This window comes from Lycium barbarum, chromosome 6 (assembly GCF_019175385.1).
Source record: "Lycium barbarum isolate Lr01 chromosome 6, ASM1917538v2, whole genome shotgun sequence".
In the NCBI taxonomy this organism is placed as follows: Eukaryota; Viridiplantae; Streptophyta; class Magnoliopsida; order Solanales; family Solanaceae; genus Lycium; species Lycium barbarum.
This window is the reverse complement of record NC_083342.1, coordinates 10250154-10270105: the sequence shown is the minus strand read 5'-3', so window position 1 is coordinate 10270105 and position 19952 is coordinate 10250154. Positions and strand designations below refer to the sequence as shown.

General features: G+C 38.1%; 1 pseudogene; it reads left to right on the top strand.

Annotated features, from left to right (window-relative positions):
* The first annotated feature begins 5793 nt into the window (after positions 1-5793).
* Positions 5794-19038, top strand: LOC132643773 (plant UBX domain-containing protein 1-like; annotated as a pseudogene).
* Positions 19039-19952: the final 914 nt, after the last annotated feature.

The following is a 19952-nucleotide window of genomic DNA, read 5'->3' as shown; positions in this document are numbered from 1 at the left end:
ATGGGTCTCCTACACACTTCCTCAACATGGATACATGAAACACTAGGTGTACAGCGGCCAAATCTTGTGGCAACTCAAGTTCATAAGCTACTAGACCAACCTTTCGTAGAATTCTGTAAGGTCCAATATATGGCGGGACTAAATTTCCCCTTCTTACCAAGTCTCATGCCACTCTTCATAGGTGAGAGCTTAAGAAATACTCAATCATTAACTTCAAACTCTAAGTCTCTTTGTCTTACATTTGTGTAAGACTTCTGGCAATTCTGAGCCATTTTCAACCGCTTCTAAATCAACTTGACCTTTTCTACAGCCTGATAGACCAAATCTGGTCCTAACAACTCTGTTTCCCCAACTTTAAACTAATCAATCGGTGATCTACACCTTCGCATCAAAAGGTTTCAAACGGTGCTATCCCAATTACCTTGAAATCAAGGACACAAGCTTACTGACGAATACAAGATTGCTAAACTGCTGAGATACTAAACTGAATGTCTATTGAATTGCCTGAAGACTGGGCTGACTAAATACTGAGCTAACTGAATACTGGGTTAACTGAGTACGGGACTAGCATGAATACGTGAGTACTGGACTGATATCTGAGTACTAAGCTGACATAAATATCTGAGTATTGAACTAACATCAATATTATAACATGAGATCTGAATAGCGTATTTGTCTGACCATTTGTCTAAGGATGAAAAGTTGTACTAAGGTTCACCTTGGTACCCAATCCTTTCTGAAAGGATTTTCAGAAGTTCGATGTGAACTGAGCACCATAGTTTGAAATAATGGACACTAGGGTCCCATACAATCTAGCAATTTCATTAACATATGACTTGGTATAATCTTCTGCTCAATCTGTGGTCTTAACTGGCAAGAAGTGCGCTGAATTCGTAGGTCTATCCACAATCACCCAAATTAAATCATGCCTCCTATCTGAACGAGGTAGACCTAGAATGGTGAGCTGCTGACATATTTAGCTCTCTGAGTCTATCTACAGCTGGAACGCATAATCTGCCTCGGTATCTCAAGGTACCGTTATCTCTCCCTTGTTCAAAAGCTAAGGCTTTATGTTTGTGAATCCCCTCTTTTATCTGCAGCAAGTAAGAATCACCAAACTGCTTCTCTCTAACTTTTATAACTAAGGAGGAATAAGCCATGTCCTGGGCAACAACTCCACTCACTTTGGAGTCCGAAAGTCGAATTCCTAGCTTGGATAAGCGGTGGACTTATTTCACCATAGTTCTCTTGTCTGCCTAAATCATGAGATGTACTTCCCATACTTGATTTTTTTTTTTTAGACTCATTTCTGAGCGATTTCTCATTGGGAAAAACCAAATTACTTACATAAACGGGTTGCTACTGTATTCATACCTGGCATACTCCATCTTAACAACTTAACTCTGCTCACACTGTAAATCATAGGACAACCCCTATAGATACATCTAGCTATAACTGATTCCCCAACCGGTGTGGATACTTCGAAAGGTTCATGCAACTTTTCCGGTTCTATCCCAAATTTCTTAGCAACATACGGGGTTACATAAGATAGAGTGGATCCTGGGTCCATAAGAGCAAATACATCGAAGGTGAAAACTGTTAGCATACCTGTGACAACATCTCCACGAGCCTCTGTATCCTGGCGACCTGACAGTGCATACAGACGGTTCTGACCACCGCCCGTATTACCGGACTTTGTTGCTCTGTGCCCCTGCTGGGCTTGGGAATTTCGGGGAGCTGCTGAATTTGTGGACTGAGCCACATTACCCCCAGTATTATGTCTTGCAGATGGGCAATCCTTCAGATAGTGGCCCTGCTGACCGCACCCGAAACAACCATCCGTGCCCGAACGGCACACCCCTGGGTGTCTTCTTCCACACTTGTTGCATGAAGGATATGTAGCTGCTCCAAAATTCTGACTCTTCTGGTTAAACTTGGACCTCTGAAATGTGACACTAACTATAGACTGAGCAGGTCCTGATGGTATATTCTTGAAGAACTGGCGATTTCCTCCTCCCTGACTGAAATTTCCTGTAGACTTAACCTTCTTGTTGAACTCCTTGTCTTTCTCTTTTTGTAAGGTTTCTTCCTCCTTTAGCCTTGTCTCATTGCCCTGTACAAAAGCAACCATCTTGGAAATAGTCATTGTCCCATTTTGTGAAACAATATTGGCTCCATCATACAAATGGGAATCAAGACCTCCAACGAATCTTCTCACTCTTGCCCTCATATCGGGTAACATGTGTGGGGCATGCTTAGCCAGGCTAACAAACTCCAAATAGTAATCTTGAACTGGCCTGCCATTTTGTTTGAGCTTCAGGAATTGTTCAGCCTTAGCCTCTCTGACCTCTACTGGCATAAAGTGGTCTAGGAATGCACTAGCAAATTCATCCCATGTAGCATCAGGCGCATTCTCACCTCGGGACAATTCCCAAGATTCATACCACGAGTTAGCAATGCTCTGCAGCTGATGAGCTCCAAAAGTAGCTGCTTCGGTTTCTGTAACTGTCATAACCCTGAAGATCTTTTGGAGAGCATCAATGTATTCCTGAGGGTCTTCATCCTTTTTCGTCCCCGTGAATAATGGAGGATTCATTCTGAGAAAATCCTTCGTCTTAGAGGACTCTCCATTACCTCCTGAACTTGACCCAGATTCCTGACGTTGGGCCTGAGCTGCTACCAGCTGGGTGAGCATGTTGATAGCACTCCTAACATCCCTGTCTGAAGCACTAGGAGGTGTAACGGTAGGGGCGGCTGGAGCTGTTGCCTGAGTCGGAACAGTATCTTCGTGAGCTACTTCAGCGGCAGCCCTTTGGCTGGTGGTTGTGTTTCTCTTCTTGTAATTTTTTTTGTAAGGCATTTTCTGAAAATACGTACACGCACGAATTAGGAAGTCATCCTAAAAATACTTCTCTAACTGCACGATCTAGAATATGAAAGAAATGAGACAATTCTAAATGTCTTGGTGGTCAACTGTTTATATGTGTGGGGCCCTCACACATATAAAAGAGACCCCACTGGACACGGCTTCATAGACTCCCTAAGACACTTGAACCTAGGCTCTGATACCAAGCTTTGTCACGCCCCGAACCTGGGCCTGGACGTAACACGACACCCGGTGCCTGACTGCATGTGACCGAGCGAACCAACTGGCTGGCTGAATCAACATGTGATACCAAAACATAACTAATTTATAAAATAAAACTAACACATGCTGATTAACTAAAAGTCTCACTGAAATATCATAATGCGGAAATACTTAGACAATCTGAAATATATCTGACAGTAGCATCAACTACCAACAAGGCTAACATAATAAATATCTGACTGTCTGAACTGTGTCTATGAAGCCTCTAAGAGTACTGAATAATAGAGCTGTCTATAAACTAAAATAACTGGATAGCTGACAACGCCCCGAAGGAATGTGGGGCTCACCAGTAGCTGATACGTGCACTCCTAATTAGCTGAGTCGTCAACCTGTGTATCGTTACCTGCATCACGAGATGCAGGCCCCCAAGCAATAAAAAGGGACATCAGTACATTTGAATTGTACTGGTATATAAAGCAACTGAAGCAATAAAATACTGAAACTGAAACTGAAACTGATAACTATAACTGTAATAGCAAGGAAGTAGAGATATGAATACTCCCTGCTCTGTATCTGAATCATCTGTATTATCTGTGTTTGTATATGTGGGGCCTCGGCCCAGTAATAAATGCACGCTATGGCCTCGGCCTAGTAGTGCGTCAGTCAATGTCCTCGGCCATGTATATACACAAGACTGTGTTGTGCCCTCGGGCAAAATCACATATGTATAATTATGGTTAATTAATAAGGACTGAGACCATAACAACAATGAATAGTGCTGAACTGAAATAGACATGCTGGACTGAATTGAAAACACTGACTGTTTCTGAGCATACTGAATTTCTAGACTGAGACTCATGTGGTAACAATACATAAGTCTATAAAGATTACGTGCTGAGTTCATGATATTCAAATTGATAACCATGAACGAATTCTGTAACTGCAACCCTAGAAGATAACAGTTCTACAACATACCATAAAACTGGGCTAAACTGTATTCTGAGTCAAATTACTGACAAGTATGAAGAATGAGGCGTAGGGAGAATCATGAACATTCCCTAACGTAGATAGTTAGCCTCACATACCTTAATTCCAGCCTTTGAGCGTAATACAATGTTCGTCAACCCTTTCAACTTTGATCTATATCAATACAAGTCAAAGGGATTCTATATTAGCAATAATATTCATGTTTTGGTCATCTAAGCATTTTATCAAACACTTAGTGGGCATGAAGCTCCACAGTCTCCATTAATGGTGATTTCTTCACCCAATTCCCATTCTATTACTTCTAGTTGATTCTACAATCTTAATTAGATGTAATTAACATCATTCTTCATCACCCATATGAATACTACAATCCCAAGTCAACAATCCAAAAACCCTAGCATAGTTCATATAATTCTCTTTATCAAACCCAATTATTATTCTCCCAAGAACTTATCAACACTTTAATCATCATGAAACATCGTAAAACTTACCTTAGTTATTGTAGGAATAAGCCTTGAGTTGAAACGCTTCACTTGAACAAAACCCTAGTTCCACCTTCTATGGAATTTCTTGACTTGAATGGATTTGATATGTTTCTCACACTTAGTTTTGTGGATTGATGAAGTGGATCTTTAGTTTCACTTGGATTCTTGCATATGAAGTGTTTGGATGGCTCTAGAGAACCCTTGAGTCGTGTAGGAGAAATGGGAATGAAAAAAAATGAGTTTGGGTCTCTTATTAATATCTTAGAATCTGACGCATCGGGCAATTCTACGCCCATTTTTACGGACCGTCAAACTGTTTGACGGACCGTCAAAATGGTCCGTAAAACTACCCAGCAAAAATTGAGTTTCTGTGATCATTTTACGCTGACTTGAGTCAATTTGACGAACCATATAATTGTTTTACGTACCGTCAAAATGAACCGTAAAACTGCCCAGCAAAATATGGTTTTCTGTGACCATTTTACGGACCGTATAATTGTTTTACGGACCGTCAAAATATTATACGGACCGTAAAAATGAACCGTAAAACTGACCAACAAAAAATGATCCTCTATGACCATTTGACGGACCGTATAATTGTTTTACGGACCGTCAAACTGTTCTACGGACCGTCAAATGGTCCGTCAAAATTCTTCTGCTCGGACAGTCCGTCGTATAATGGGCATAGATCTTTGCACAGATGTCCGTTTGAGGCCCATAATATACCGTTGGAAAGATATTTCAAGGGGATACAACTTTTATCAAGGACGTTTTCCCAAAATCGAAATTAATAGAGGGGTTATGGTCGATGGAAGTAAGACCTTCCATAAACTCACTTGCAAACATGCCCCGTAGAGTGGCTTCCAACTTTTCTTTGCCCAAAGACATTTCTTATGACTTAATTGGTTTTCAAAACACTTCCTATAACCCTCATATTGGTTCCATTATATTATCATCTTATGAGTCAAACTTTCGTCCGAAGTTACGAGGTGTTACAATTAGTATATGGTCAACGAATAGTGTTAAACATACGAATTATGAACTCAAAGAAAACAAATTAACAGATTGTATACTCTGTGTATATTTTAGATATATCTCATGTATACAAAATTCAGCCCCCACACACTTACTACGCATAAACAAGGCAACAACCAAACACAACTGAATCAAACAGTATAACATCTATTATGCATTAGACATGTGCAAAGTTCAGACATATGTAATGACTAATATATGCACAGTATTCAGAGTATGCCTGGTATACCTGAAAGGTATACATTGATATGCGGCTCTTGTATACACTTGATGTATACTAAGGCTCATATACTATGTATACTTCGAGGTATATCATACCACAAACAGAAAATCAGAGAGAGAATATGCGAAGATAAGTCAACATGAGTATTTAGAGCATAAATGTAACCAAACAGTCAGCAAGCATCAAGGATTAGATTCTGATGATTGAATGAGTGGCCATTTATCAAGAATACATGTGAGATTTCAAACCAATTTTTCAATCAGTGTTTTGAATCAATTTTTTTAAAAATATGCATGCAATGACAATTAAGTTCAAGAAGGGATTATTGCAGACTTTGAGCATTCAAAGATTTAGGCATGAGTGGGAGGCGATGCACAAATACATACATATGAGATTAATTTTACAAAGTCCTTAATGACACAAAACAGTAATAACAAGTCAAACAAGCAGTAATAGCAGTTGTGAGCACAGGCAGCTGTGAAGGGGCAAAGACAATCTCATGAGTGGACTTAGAGTCTCAGCAAGAGCAGGTAACATTGAATAGTAAAGGAAAGTATAGGCAGTAGATATATGGGATCAAAGGACAAACAGGATGGGTAAGGGTGCACTTTAAAGTTCAATGACAAACTTAATTAGTCAAACCAAATATAACTAGACTTAGGCAGACATGCCAAGTATGCACACTAAATGAAAGAGGTATGTTTAACTTATTTAGAGGAATACAAATGTCAACCATGATCCTAAACTCAAACGAATTTAAGAGAGTCAAATGAGTACTACAGAGTGATAGCTATATCATGGCATCTCAGGAATGGGCAAAGGCAAGCAGATTGGCAACCAGATCAAAACATGATGCAAGCTGAATGGCATATGACTTCACACAGTAAGGATGCAAAGGTAAATGCTCTGAAGTATGAGGAGGCACAGCAGCAGGCTTATTATGGATTTAAAGTTAACAATAGCACTGCAGCTTGGTTAGGAGCTCAGCACATTCATGCGGGCAATTCAAGGGTAAAGCTCTAGTCATAGCATGCATGATCAGATGCAGGTCACAATACTAAGCAAGATAAAATGCCTTGGAGGCCATGTGATTACGCAGAACAAGCATACAGAGTGTTTTAGCTAGGATAAGAAGCAGGAGAGGAGAAAACACACAAGGAAACAAATCAAAAGAAGCAAAAGTGTCGTGCAAGAGTCAGAAGGAAACAGTAGCACAGAGCAGCATGGGTATGCAACAGCCAAGATGAGAGAAAGCAGGCAAGTTACAGCATGTTTGAAGGGTAGGGGTTATGTAAAATTCGTTCAATGATACATGATGACATATCTAGAACAGGGAGAGAGGTAAATCACAATCAGTAATGCAGAGTTCAAGGAGTAAAACAGGACCCAGGTCACAACATTTGAACACATGAAACCATAAACTTAATAGCATGTTCCAGATCCAAGCATGTAGAACAATAATGGACTTAAACTGCCATGTAAGCAGAAAACTAAGCCTTAAGCAACCCAAGGAAGTTACCACATATTAAACTAGGCAAATAACCATCTTGGACAGTCATGCTGAAGTCCTAAAATGTTACCTCAATTTCATTTCACATGCAGGGCTCTTTACAGTTAGTTTGAGAAACACATTGAACACCTTTGTTGAGTTTAAAAACTCTTATAAGTTCATTAAGAGGGCAGACAGTTATATACTTAAATGACTGTACTAAGGTTATTCAATCAACCATACAGAGGACCAGATTATCCACGAAATAGCATAAGCATACCAAACTTAAGTTAGACAAGGACTGAACCAACAACCAACACCTTCTATTACCAGAGCCACTAATATGTTGGTTTAATTAAGTAAGCCTCTGAGTCATTTTTTAGATATAAATTGACGTCTGAACTGATTCACATAAGTCTAACGCAAGCTAGTAATTCTCAGCTGAAAGCGAACAGAGCACATAGACATGTTCCTTCACTTGGCTATATAACAAGGAAAATCTATATTGAGATTGAAACTAATCCTTAATAGCATTTGTTATGCACAAGAGTCCAATATCAGTAGACAAACACGCGAGCATGTGGTTAACTTTCATTACTAACATATTCTTGACTAAGGCAGCAAATGAAGCAAAAGAAACTGAGCTATGCCAAGTTAACCTTAGCAATAAGATTTGATTAAAACAGTAAAGAAAGCACAAAGACTATAAGATAAGCACTAACCGAGATCAAATCATACACAAGAGTTTTAAAGCTGGCAGTATAACAGCAATAATTCAAACCCAACGAACACAATCCTTGATTACCATACATCAGAACATCAACACATAAACATTATTTAACTAACATAGCCGGCAAATAACTTAGAAAACATCATCGATTAAACAAAATTACCACTTAACTAATTACTCTGTTCGAACTAAGTAGAATTAACTTGGTAAACATAATTAACTACATTAAGCTTAAACTGATACTAAACTTAGCAAAGCATAACTAAAATCTAATAAAAAAAAAAGTAAAAGAGATAGGAAGTTTACCTCTTGTGGTCGCAGTGAACTGAGGTATGAGTCTCGGATTCGTACTCGAACTCGAAGAACTCGATTAAAGTAACAAAAGTTTCCAACCAAAAATAGAGTAATTGTTGGCTGTTCTTTTTCGAGTAAGGCTATCTTTGATGGTTAAAACTTGTATTTGTAGGGGATTTTGGTTCCAGATCCTTGTTCCCCCCCCCCCCCCCCCCTTCGAATGATTCAACTAGGATTACATTTATAGGGTTTTATTTGTATTAAAGTAAAGAGAGGAGCGTAGAAGAGAGACGAAGGAGCGGGGGACAAGGGGAAGTGGAGAGGAGCGGGTAACGTGGGTGAGGATGGATGTGACGATGAAAGAGAAAGCGGAGCGGCTAGGTTTTGTTTTAGGAAGGAGGAGAGAAGGGAAAGGAGAAAGAGAGGGAGGCGGGTGAGGGTAGAGAGAGGAGTGAGGGATTAGGTTTTAGGGAAATACAATTGGGCCGGGTAATTTAGGATGTGGGCTGTATCGGGTAAAGGGATAATGGGCTCAGTTGGTCCGAAAATTTTAGGGGTAATGGGTTGGTCGTTTGAATTAAATGTGGGCTGATATAATGTGGGTTGGGTATTAAAATGTGGGTTGTTTATTTGGCTGAAATTCCTCCTCTATATTAATTATCTTTGGGCTTCTAATTTAATAACTAGTACAACATATACTATGTAAAGACAATTGATAATTAATATGTAGAAAAATAAAGATTTTACAAAGTGTTGTCTTGTAATTAATTTAACGATTCCAAACCCGAAAATGAAACGATGACGAATCATTTAAAATTTGTGATAAAGTAATGCTCGTGATGTTGAAAATAAAAGTAGTGATATTAATAGTAGTATCAATAAAAAATTAAAAAAAAAAGTATTTAGCTCGTCAATAAATTTAGAACCCGAGCAAATAAATTAAAATAAAGGAGGGACAAACTTGGGTGTCAACAGAACCCTCACTCAGTCAAAAATTAAAAAAAAAAACGCAAGGCAGAGTTTAAATTTCGCTATGTCCCCACCGGCATACACTTGGTAAGGAATTACCAAAGTTATGCCGGACCCGGCATACTTATGCCTTATGGGCAGACTTGGCATAAGTATGCCGGGTCCGGCATAACTTTGGTAATTCCTTCACAAGTTTATGCCGGGTCCGGCATACTTACGGGCAAACTTTTAATGGGCAAACATTTAGTTAAGCCTTAACTAAAAGTCTTTTCCTAATTATGTCTTATGGGGCAGACTTTTAGTTAAGGCATAACTAAAAGTATGCCCAATAAGGCATAAGTATGCCGGGTCCGAATTCGGAAAGGTAAGCCATAAAAATATAAAGCTGTAATATAATTTGAAGAAAGGAAAGAGGCAAAGGCGAATTGGTGAAGAATTAGCTTTGCTAATGAGAGCTGTATTACCTTTTAGTTACATTCCATTGTTTGCACACAAATAAACTGTATTACCTTTTAGTTTCTCTAGTATTGCCTTGGTTCTTGGTGCTCTCTGTGTTTGCACACAAATAAACTGTAGTACTTTTTAGTTTCTCGGATAGGGCCGATGGTCTATCGGTAACAACCTCTCTACCCCCGTAGAAGTAGAGGCAAGGTCTGTCTGCATCCTACCATCTCAGACCCCACTTATGGTATTACACTGTGTATGTTGTTGTAATAGTACTGGATAGAGCAAATGTCTAGCATATAAGTGTGAGATTCAGACTAGTGATTGTTGTACTTTCCTTTTGTTCTATATTTGTAATAAACCCATACCACATTTAATTATCTTCAGGACCCTAGCTATATGCTCTCCAGGGTTTCATTAGAGTTCCAGGTATATAAGTGTTTGAGTGCTTGAAAGTATTGTCAATGTAGAAATCTCCAGTGGTTTCATCGGTGAAAATGAATAGGATTTCGAAGAGTCAAACCTGGTAAGAAATAGACTACATTCCTCTAATCATCCCTTATCCTAGTTATGAAGAAAAGGACTGAAACAATGCGATTGTTAGAAGAGGGATAAATAATTGAAGGACGTCTAAGTGAAATGATTAATTGGATTGCAATAAGAAGCCCTGTAATAAGCAGTATCCTTGCTCGAAATATATGCTTATAATAATATGAAAACTAATCTTGGAGATCAAATATTAGTTGATGAATATAAAAAATTACGTTTGACATATTTGAAATTTTGACTGCTGAAAAAGTCTAGCATATAAGATGGTTCATGTATTTTCACCTATTAATTTGTATCTCGAAAGGCCTATATTCTTGTGTTCCATGCAAACTTGGTGAAAAATAGGATATAATGGAAGTAAAAGATCTATACAGACAAATAGGATATAATGGAAGTAAAAGATCTATATTGACAAATATCAATTAGTTGGAAATATGTTTTAGTCATGTTAGTACGTTTCTTTTAGGTGCTATGCTTTATAGAAGTCTTCTAGTCATGTCAGAGATTTACATACTACTAGAAAATATAGAGAACTCCCAGTTTTTCTATTTATATTTTTTATTTTCTGTAATATTGGCTTGAGATGAGCTTAAACGGAGCAACATGGTCAATGAGGATTTATATACCCGACCAAAACTTAAGTTGGGGAGTGAGGTGTTGTTGTTGTGTAACTTGTATCTCATGCTTCCTTTGGCTTTTATGTATTCAGTCTCATTCTTCAGCTTTACAATTATTATCACACTATTCTGAATCATTACTTCTTTATTTTATTTAAATTGTGAATTGATAGTTTTGTTGCAAATATCTATTTCATGATTCCAGGTTTTCTTTTATAAGAGCTGGGGAAGTTGCGACCCAAGAGTGTGGCCTCAACGAGGTTATTAGAGAATCATGAGGTATTAGGTTCAAATCCAAGCAGAGACAAAAAATAGTAGGTGATTTCTTTCCAGCTGCCTAAGCCTTTGGGCCAAATTATCCGATGCATGTGCTAATGGGAGGTAGCAGGTACCTGTTGAAATAGTCGAGATTTGCGCAAGCTAGCCCGAACACCACTGTTGAAGAAAAAAGAACGGGAAGAGTTCCCATTGCATCTTCAACAATCTCGTGCACATCTTCAATTGGTACTTGTAGCAGGGGTAGTGTTACACCTCGGAAAATTTTCGTTCGTGCACAGTGAACTGACCGACGAGGAACTATTACGAGTATCGAACTAAGGATGTTTTAATGACATTTTCGAAAAGAATTATAATGTCCCTTATATTGGTAATGAAGTGCCAAGTAAGTTTCAAGAAGAACCCATAAGCCAAACATGAGCATAGGCCATCCAAAAGAGCGAGTTAAGGAAACATCTTCGTAATGATCTGGTTTGGAGGGGCCAAAACGCCATTATAAAATTGGAATTTAGGAAAAACACCACAGGATGAAAGTTGTATACAATTAAAAGATCTTTCCAACCATAGGTCGTGAGCCTTCACAGCATAGCGGAATCAAAGGTTATGGCCATTCTACGACAGACTGTTACGGGGCAAAAATATCACCTTCTGGCACCATCCGCGACACCATCCGCGACTCGCGGATGACCTGCGACTCGCGGACACGACCCGCGACCATGACGTTTCATCGCAAAGTGTGCCAGTGAGGGTAGGTCAGCTGTCAAGCTCCGCAACACCACCTGCGACTCGCGGATCATGCTCGCGACTCGCGAAGCATGCCGCAGGTTGTGTCGATCCAGAATTTTCTGGACCATTATATATAGACCCAACTTCGTTTCTAACTCATTTTTTTCACCATTTTTGGTCCTAAAAACCTCTAGAACTCTCTCTAACATCTCATCCACAAGAAAATCAAAGGAAACCAAGATTAACAACATCAAATTCAGGAATCAAAGTGTATGAAACTCAAGTAAGATTTATCTTCTTCAAGAAAATCCTAAGGAATGTGAGGTAGGGTTTTGGTGCTAGAAGGGGAACTCCACTCAAGACTTGTTCAATCACTATCTAAGGTAAGTTTCATGACTTTCTCATGATGATTAAAGTGTTGATAAGTTAAAATGCTTGGATTGAAGAAGAGTGTAGGAAATGGGTCATGAAAGGTGAATAGTGACATTTTTGGGTGAAGGTTTGAATTGAATCATGAATGTTAGTGTGTTACGAGTATGAATACGTTATAAATGACATGTAAACCATGAAATAGGTATGATGTATGAGAAAGTGTGATGATGAGCTAAAACCCATAAATGTGGAGAGATTGGAGAAAAATAGTGGAATGTGGTAAATGCAAATAAATGACGATTGTTGTTACGATGTTGTGAGTGTTGTTAGGAATGTTTGGTAGTTGAAATGAATCATGGGAAATGTAGTAGGGACAAAGGAAACGCTGCCCAATTTTCCCTAGAACTAGTAGCGCGTTCTTCTCATCGATTGACTAACGATGGTGCGAATTCTCTCTTGAAGGTAGAGACGTGACATCAAAGGAAATCAAGAGAACGATAGCACAGTTGACGACGAAGGTATGTGAGGCTTATCCCTTCCTTTCAAGGCATGATCCTTGGGTTAAGATTTCATAACGCTTCCATATTTTCCTTACTATCGAAGGCTAAAGGTCTACAATCCCAAAGCGTGATTCCTTTCTTGTTAACCCATGAAGGTTTTCCAAAACATTCATAGTCTCTATCCAAAGGTTGTGATCATATGACCTATGAGTATAATAACAATGACATGTTTTTCAATGATGATGATGAATATGATGAGAAAGGTTTTATGATTAAAGGTTACAAGCCTACGATTTCAAAAATGACATGAGAATGATGAGCCATCCATTGACTCTTTGATTTTTATTCATGAATGACGACTACATTTCCTTAAAGATTTCCAAAAGTATAAATAATGACTTCTTACAAGATTATGACCCTATTTTCTGTCCCCTTTTTATATTAGTCTTCGTTGACAGTCTCGCCTTATGATGATTGTCCCTTCAAGGTGAGACATGACGATCATGATTAATCCATAATATAACCGGAGGTGTTCGACCTTACGTCACTCCGATGGAGTTATAGCTTTTCCTTGGGTTCTCCTGCATGCTATGTATATATATATGATATGAAGTAAGTCAGCATGTGCTATTTCTTCTATACGTGACAGTCATATACAGTTGCTCCTTATTGATGTTTCCTTTATCTCATTGATGTATTTTCATTGTTATGCCTTACATACTCAGTACAATATTCGTACTGACGTCTGTTTTCTTTGGACGCTGTGTTCATGCCCACAGGTAGACAGAGAGACGGCGCAGACCTATGGGAGCTATCAGCAGATTTACAGGAGCACTCCACTATCTCGGAGGTGCCAGTCGGGCTATGCTTTTGTGTATATATGTATATGTCTAGTACTCCAGTAGAGGCTCGTAGATACGCAGTTTGGGTTATGTGGTCTCCCAAGGTTGCCATTATGTAGAAATTTATATACATATACGTGGATATTATTTTGATAGCCTAAAGGCTTATGTTTACAAAAGTATTTATGTTTCAAACAAAAGATGATTTCTTTATGATTTGAATATAAATTGATTAAAAGAGCACTAAATTAGTAGGATAAGTCATACAACGAGCGGTGCTCGGTGGTTAGCCCCGGGTACCCGTCGCGGCCCCCAGCTGGGTCGTGACAGGTAGGGTCTAAAACATAGCTTTGATTAGAATTTCTTAAATGGAAGAGTAGCAAGTCTTTGCCCGGGAGGATGATTAATAGTGTTGCTTTGATAATTCAAGTGCGGTAAAGGAGCAGTTTCATGAATTACTGGTGCTTTATTCCCTCTTCTTGAAGGCTCGTGCAATTATAGTATTAGAACGAAAGAATTAAGCAGATAGGTTCATTGTGGGAAATATTCTTACGCTTGAGAGCACCCAAAGAGAGTCCACGAGCGAAAAGAAGGCTCATACACTCGGCTAGTGATTTGACTCCTTAGCAATCGAAAGACGGTAGAGATGTGTGTAGGCCATAAAACTCCCAGAAGAAAAAAGTTTAAGTACTTGCTTAAGACATTTGTAATAGCTTGATTTGTAGCTAGTAAGAAAAAACGGGTAGCCCGGTGCATGAAGGATCCCGTGTTCACGCAATGTAATATAGGTAGCCTACCATCTGTTTGATTCCACGGCTTGAACCCGTGACCTATAGGTCACATGGAGACAACATTACCGTTAATCCAAGGCTTCCTTTCAGGTAGTAGGAAAACAATTTTAAATTTTAAATAAATTAATACACTGCTTAGGGTGAAGAGCATGGATCAACACTTCTTTAAAATTATTGAACTTACAGAAGCACTGTCGACACTGAAACATATACATAGTATATCAAACTTGCAGCTGTAAATGTAAGAATAATAAGCAAATCCTATGCAAAAGCTGCCAAAATCGGTTTTAACGTTTGGTAGTAAAGTTACATGTTCCTTTAACTTGTACAAGTACTTTCGGCTTTAACTTCTCAAAAAAAAAAAAGGTACTCTCGGCTTTACTTCTTCAGTTACTCCCTCAAAAGCTAAAACCGAGGAAGACTTTGTCTGTTACTTTAGCATGGAAATACTCTTTTCGGGTATGGATTCTAACTTTTCTGTTTTATTGGGTAAACTCAGGTGAAGCTTGCAGCTGCAAAAGAAAAGTTTGGACGTGAAATCCGCGTATTTGAAACAGCACCAGCTTCTTCAATGGCTTCTGACGTTTCCAGCAATAGTACTTCCTGCTTGATATAGACAGAATCATCACTAATACAATTTTCTAAACATGAGTCTATTGTCAATTTTTCATATATGCTCATTTTATTTTGTTGTGACCCTTTCTAATCATTTTCTGCAGTGTCAGAGGAGCCAGAAGACTTCTATGAGTTCACACTGGGGGATTATTATAGACTTTTGGGAACAAAAAAAGAAGGTAAGATACACTTGTTAGATGGAACTTCAGATTAAATATGGCTTCAAGTATCGGCTAAAGTGAGATTCCTAGTTGACCTCCAATAGAAGAAGAAAAAAATATGTCAATTAGTTGCTTGTGGAGTTAATTGACTAATTACCCTAAAACTCTAAACATTTGACTATTATTCTTATTTGTTTGCAGTAAATTCACTGTTTCTTCAACGTTTTTACCTTCTTCAAGGGTTCTTTCCATTCCCGCTGGCTATTCTTGTTTATTTACTACAGATCTGCTGAAAAAGCAGATAGGTGTTGGGTTATTTTATGATGCTGCGCATTCTAGCTGGTGTTGTGAAAATTTTCAACAGAAAAGCACTTGAAGACAAAGAAAATCTGCGAGGAAAAAGAAGCTGCACGCAAAGCAAGGATAACAGCAAGGATAACTAAGGTTTTCAGTCTATCCTTCTCTCCAGATGATCCTTTCACTTGTATCAAGTCAGAATATTTTTAGTGTTAGATTTGGCAAATTAAATTTCTTTTCATCAGTATTATTGTTAAAGGCACACTTGCACTCTGAAGGTAGGTGTAGCTGAGGCTGAATGCTTAGGCAGTTCTTTAGTGCCTACATAAGGCTAAGGCCTGTGCCTCACTGTGGGCTCTCTCTTGGAGAGGGCGGTGATAACCAATAAATGTAGCTGCCAACATGATATATTAATGGTTTATAAAATATTGTGAATGAATGTTAGTGATTTTTTTTTTTTGGATGACATGAGAACCCGCAGCCGCTTCCCTTCGGGTGCGCACAGGGTAAACCCAATTCCTGTGCAATAGCTCGCCAGCCACACAGGAGAGGTAACCCGCACTAGGCAAGACCCGTGCGACGAGCTCGACCCAGAAGGCAAATCCCCTGCTGTCGTAGGCAGGGGGTTTTGAACTTGAGACCTTCATTATGAAAGCCCCGTGCTCAACCAACTGAGTCACCCTTGCTGGTGAGTGAATGTCAGTGATTAGAAAGAGGGATTCGAACCCTCGGTACGATTAACTCGTACAACGGATCCCGTAACTCTTCCTCAGCCAGGCTTGGGCAGAATAGCAGAGCAAGTATTAGTATCATAACAAAAAAGCCTTCCTCGTCATTAAGATCTTTGCTCGCGGCAATTCAGTATTAGAAATAGGATGTACTCAATGTGTCCGAGCCTGCCCCACCGATGTATTAGAAATGATACCTTGGGACGGTTGTAAGGCTAAACAAATTGCTTCTGCTCCACGAGAGGACTGTGTTGGTTGTAAGAGATGTGAATCCGCCTGTCCAACAGATTTCTTGAGTGTCCGAGTTTATTTATGGCATGAAACAACTCGCAGTATGGGTCTAGCTTATTGACACGTTCGAAAAAACTCTACTTGAAACAGATCACAATTTCATTTTATAATACCTCGAGAGCTAATGAAACTATTTTAGTAAAATTTAATTCTCTTTTTGTTTTTTCTTTTTCATTAGCTCTCCATGGGAGGGGTACAGTTTAGATATATGCCAAGGTTTCAGACAAAAAGGAAATAAAATTACCCGTGCGACGAGCTCGACCCAGAAGGCAAATTCCCTGCTGTCGTAGGCAGGGGGTTTTGAACCTGAGACCTTCATTATGAAAGCCCCATGCTCAACCAACTGAGCCACCCTTTCTGGTGAATGAATGTCAGTGATTAGAAAGAGGAAAATTAAAAAATTTGCTTTAGAAAAACTAATCAGAAAGATTGTATTGAAATTTAAAACTGCAGTTTACATTTGAATTAGAAGTTGAAAATGATTTTCGAAACTTAAATGACATGATTTTGATTCATATGTTTCACTTAATTGCAGTTTTTTCAAATTTCTTCGTCCACACAACTTCTTGCCCTCATATTGATTTTTCTTCATTATACTCACGTCTTCTTTTATATGTTTCTTCATCCGCACCTCTTCTGGTCATTGGTTTTTATTGCGGCTTTGCGCTTAAAGCCCCGGAGACCTTAATTTTCATCGCCTTAGCATCTGACATTGTTGGTTTTCATATCACATGTTGGTCTCTGTTGTTCAGGCAGTAATCAGAGTACGCTTTCCGGATAATTACACGTTGGAGGCCACATTTCACCCATCAGAGACAATCCAGAGCTTACTTGACCTTCTTATGAAAGTGATCACTCACCCGAACTGCCTTTCTATATCTGTAAGAGTATCCTAAACAGTTATTACATTTTACTTTTTCCTATATTTCGCTTGCGAGAGGAGTTTATAATGGCGTAGCTGAAGATTTAATGCTTCATAATTTCAGATACTACTCCTCCGAAGAAGCAAATAAAAGATGCATCTCAGGATTTCTATTCTGCTGGATTTATACCTGGTGCTATTGTCTATTTCTCTTGCGATCTACCCAAAGTTAGTGCAAACTGTTAATTGTCTGAATCCTCTGCACTTTTGTAACTTTAATTCTTTGAAACCTCTGTTATATACTAAGTTGACGGACTCGGGCGCGGGTATCCGATATGGGTACGGATTCGAGTGTCGAATTCGGCAAAATCTAAATTTAAGATTCGGAGGTGCGTATCCAGTTATGGATACGGGTGCGGGAATTCGGCTAAGAAAATTCAAAATTATATAAAAAATAGAGCTATAAAGATATTGCAAATTTTGAGAGATATTCTTATGAAAAACTTACATTTATATTGTAGAATTCAATCTTTCATTTAGTTCCTATCAGACATACAGTTACATTTCAAATATTTCGATAATCTTAACTATTATTAATTATATTTCAAGTATCTCGATAGTTCAGAGCCTGTACTGATAGAAAGAATCAAACAGTCTAACAAAACGAGATCCCCAACAAGTCTAGTTAATTAATGTGAGTATATAGCCTTAACTATTAATTAATTTTAATTAATATAAATCAAGTGCTCTTAAATTCTCTCATTCTTGATATAGTTATCTAAAAAAGCTCGATCATTCTTCTTTGTCATTTTCTAAGTTATTTTCAAATCATTATCAAATTACATATTTGAATTTATGTAAAAAATACTATAAGTTACAATAATTAATAATTTAAAAGGCATATGAAAAAATATGTTCCAAGAATAATCTGTTGTACAAAGGGGTCAATTTTATTATGTTCAACCAGTAAATATGTCCGTGCTTTTGTGCGATTAAAAATATAAATTAATTATCAAAAAATTGTCATGCTAATAATTAATTTAAAAATTATCCCTATATTGTATAAGAAAGAAATATTTATAATAGCATAATTAGGTGCCTTTTAATTTTGTGTCAAAAGTAGCATATAATGAAAAATAAAGGGGATAAAAATAGCACATATAAAGAATAAAGGGGTCGTATTTATACTTTAATTAATACAATTAAGACTTTTAATAGTCCTAAATGAGCTTGTACACAACTAGAATTCAACTTGTACACGACTGTCTCCTCCAGCGTCGTCTTCTTCATATTTCCCCGAATTTCCTTTTTAGGGTTTTACAGAGCAAAATTTTCAAGCCTCTAGGTCGTCTCTTTCATAGTCTTTCATTCTTTCCTCAAGATAGAAAGAGAAAGCCATTCAAGGCCAAAAATAAACCCTCCATCTATATCACTGCTTCTCTGCCATCCGAAACTCAACACAACCTTGTATTCTTGGTTTATCCGAAACATGAAGGAACAAATATGAGATAAAAGTACTATAATATTGAAGGTATGTCATTTTTCTTATCTTAAATCTGTTTTATTTTTAATTTTGAGAAACCAAAATCTCAAATTTTCCCCCCAAATTTGTTGACGGACTCCGGTCAAAGTATCCGTATGTGATTGACCGTATCCGGAATGTTTGCCGTTCCAGCACCTGCACCCGTTTGTATCCGGGACGGGGACGGCACCCAAAATGGCGAGTCCGTGTAACTTAGGCTATATATTTGGTCATAAAACATGCAATGACTTGCATACTTGATATATTCCAGTGGTGATTTAAGTTTAATGTTTTTGGTGATCCTTCTTTTAGGGTGGTCTTTAATTTTGCCCCTCAAATTGGTCGTCTTAATTTTTTGCCCTTCGCCTAATACCCCCAAGGTTCTAGGTTCGAACCCCAACTCAGTAAAAAAAAAAAAAAGGAATTTCCCAAGGCAGAATATTGCCTTAAGGTAAAATTCTGCCTTAAGGCAATGTTTGAGACTCTGCCTGAAGCAGGCAAAATTCTGCTTACAGGCCTAACTTTGCTACAAAATTCTGTCTTGCTTTTTTTTTTTTTTTGATTGAGTCAGAATTCGAACCCCAAACCTCATGGTATTAGGTGAAGGACAAAAATTAAAGACCACCAATTTGAGGGGCAATAATTAAAGATCACCCCAAAATAAGGGCATTCCTGCGAATTGCCCAAGCCAATACGCCTTCAGCTAACATAAAAGTAAAATTTTCACAAACAGCTACCGTTTAACTCTTTCTAACAACATATAACTACATATTCTATATTTACAATTCGTAACTAGATGACCCAATATTTATCTAGTAGTCGGGTATACCAAAATATAGCATAAATATAGCGGAAATACAGATGCGAGTTTAACTGACAGTGCTATATTTATGGAAACAAAATCTGTTCCAATTTTAATTAGAATCGGTTATATTGTTCCCTGATTCACGGAAATATCCTCCCATTCCATATCTGATTCCATATCTCATTCAAACAGCTAACAAATTCAAAAAAAATTGAATTCAAACATTATAATCATATTTTTAACCAAAAATAAAA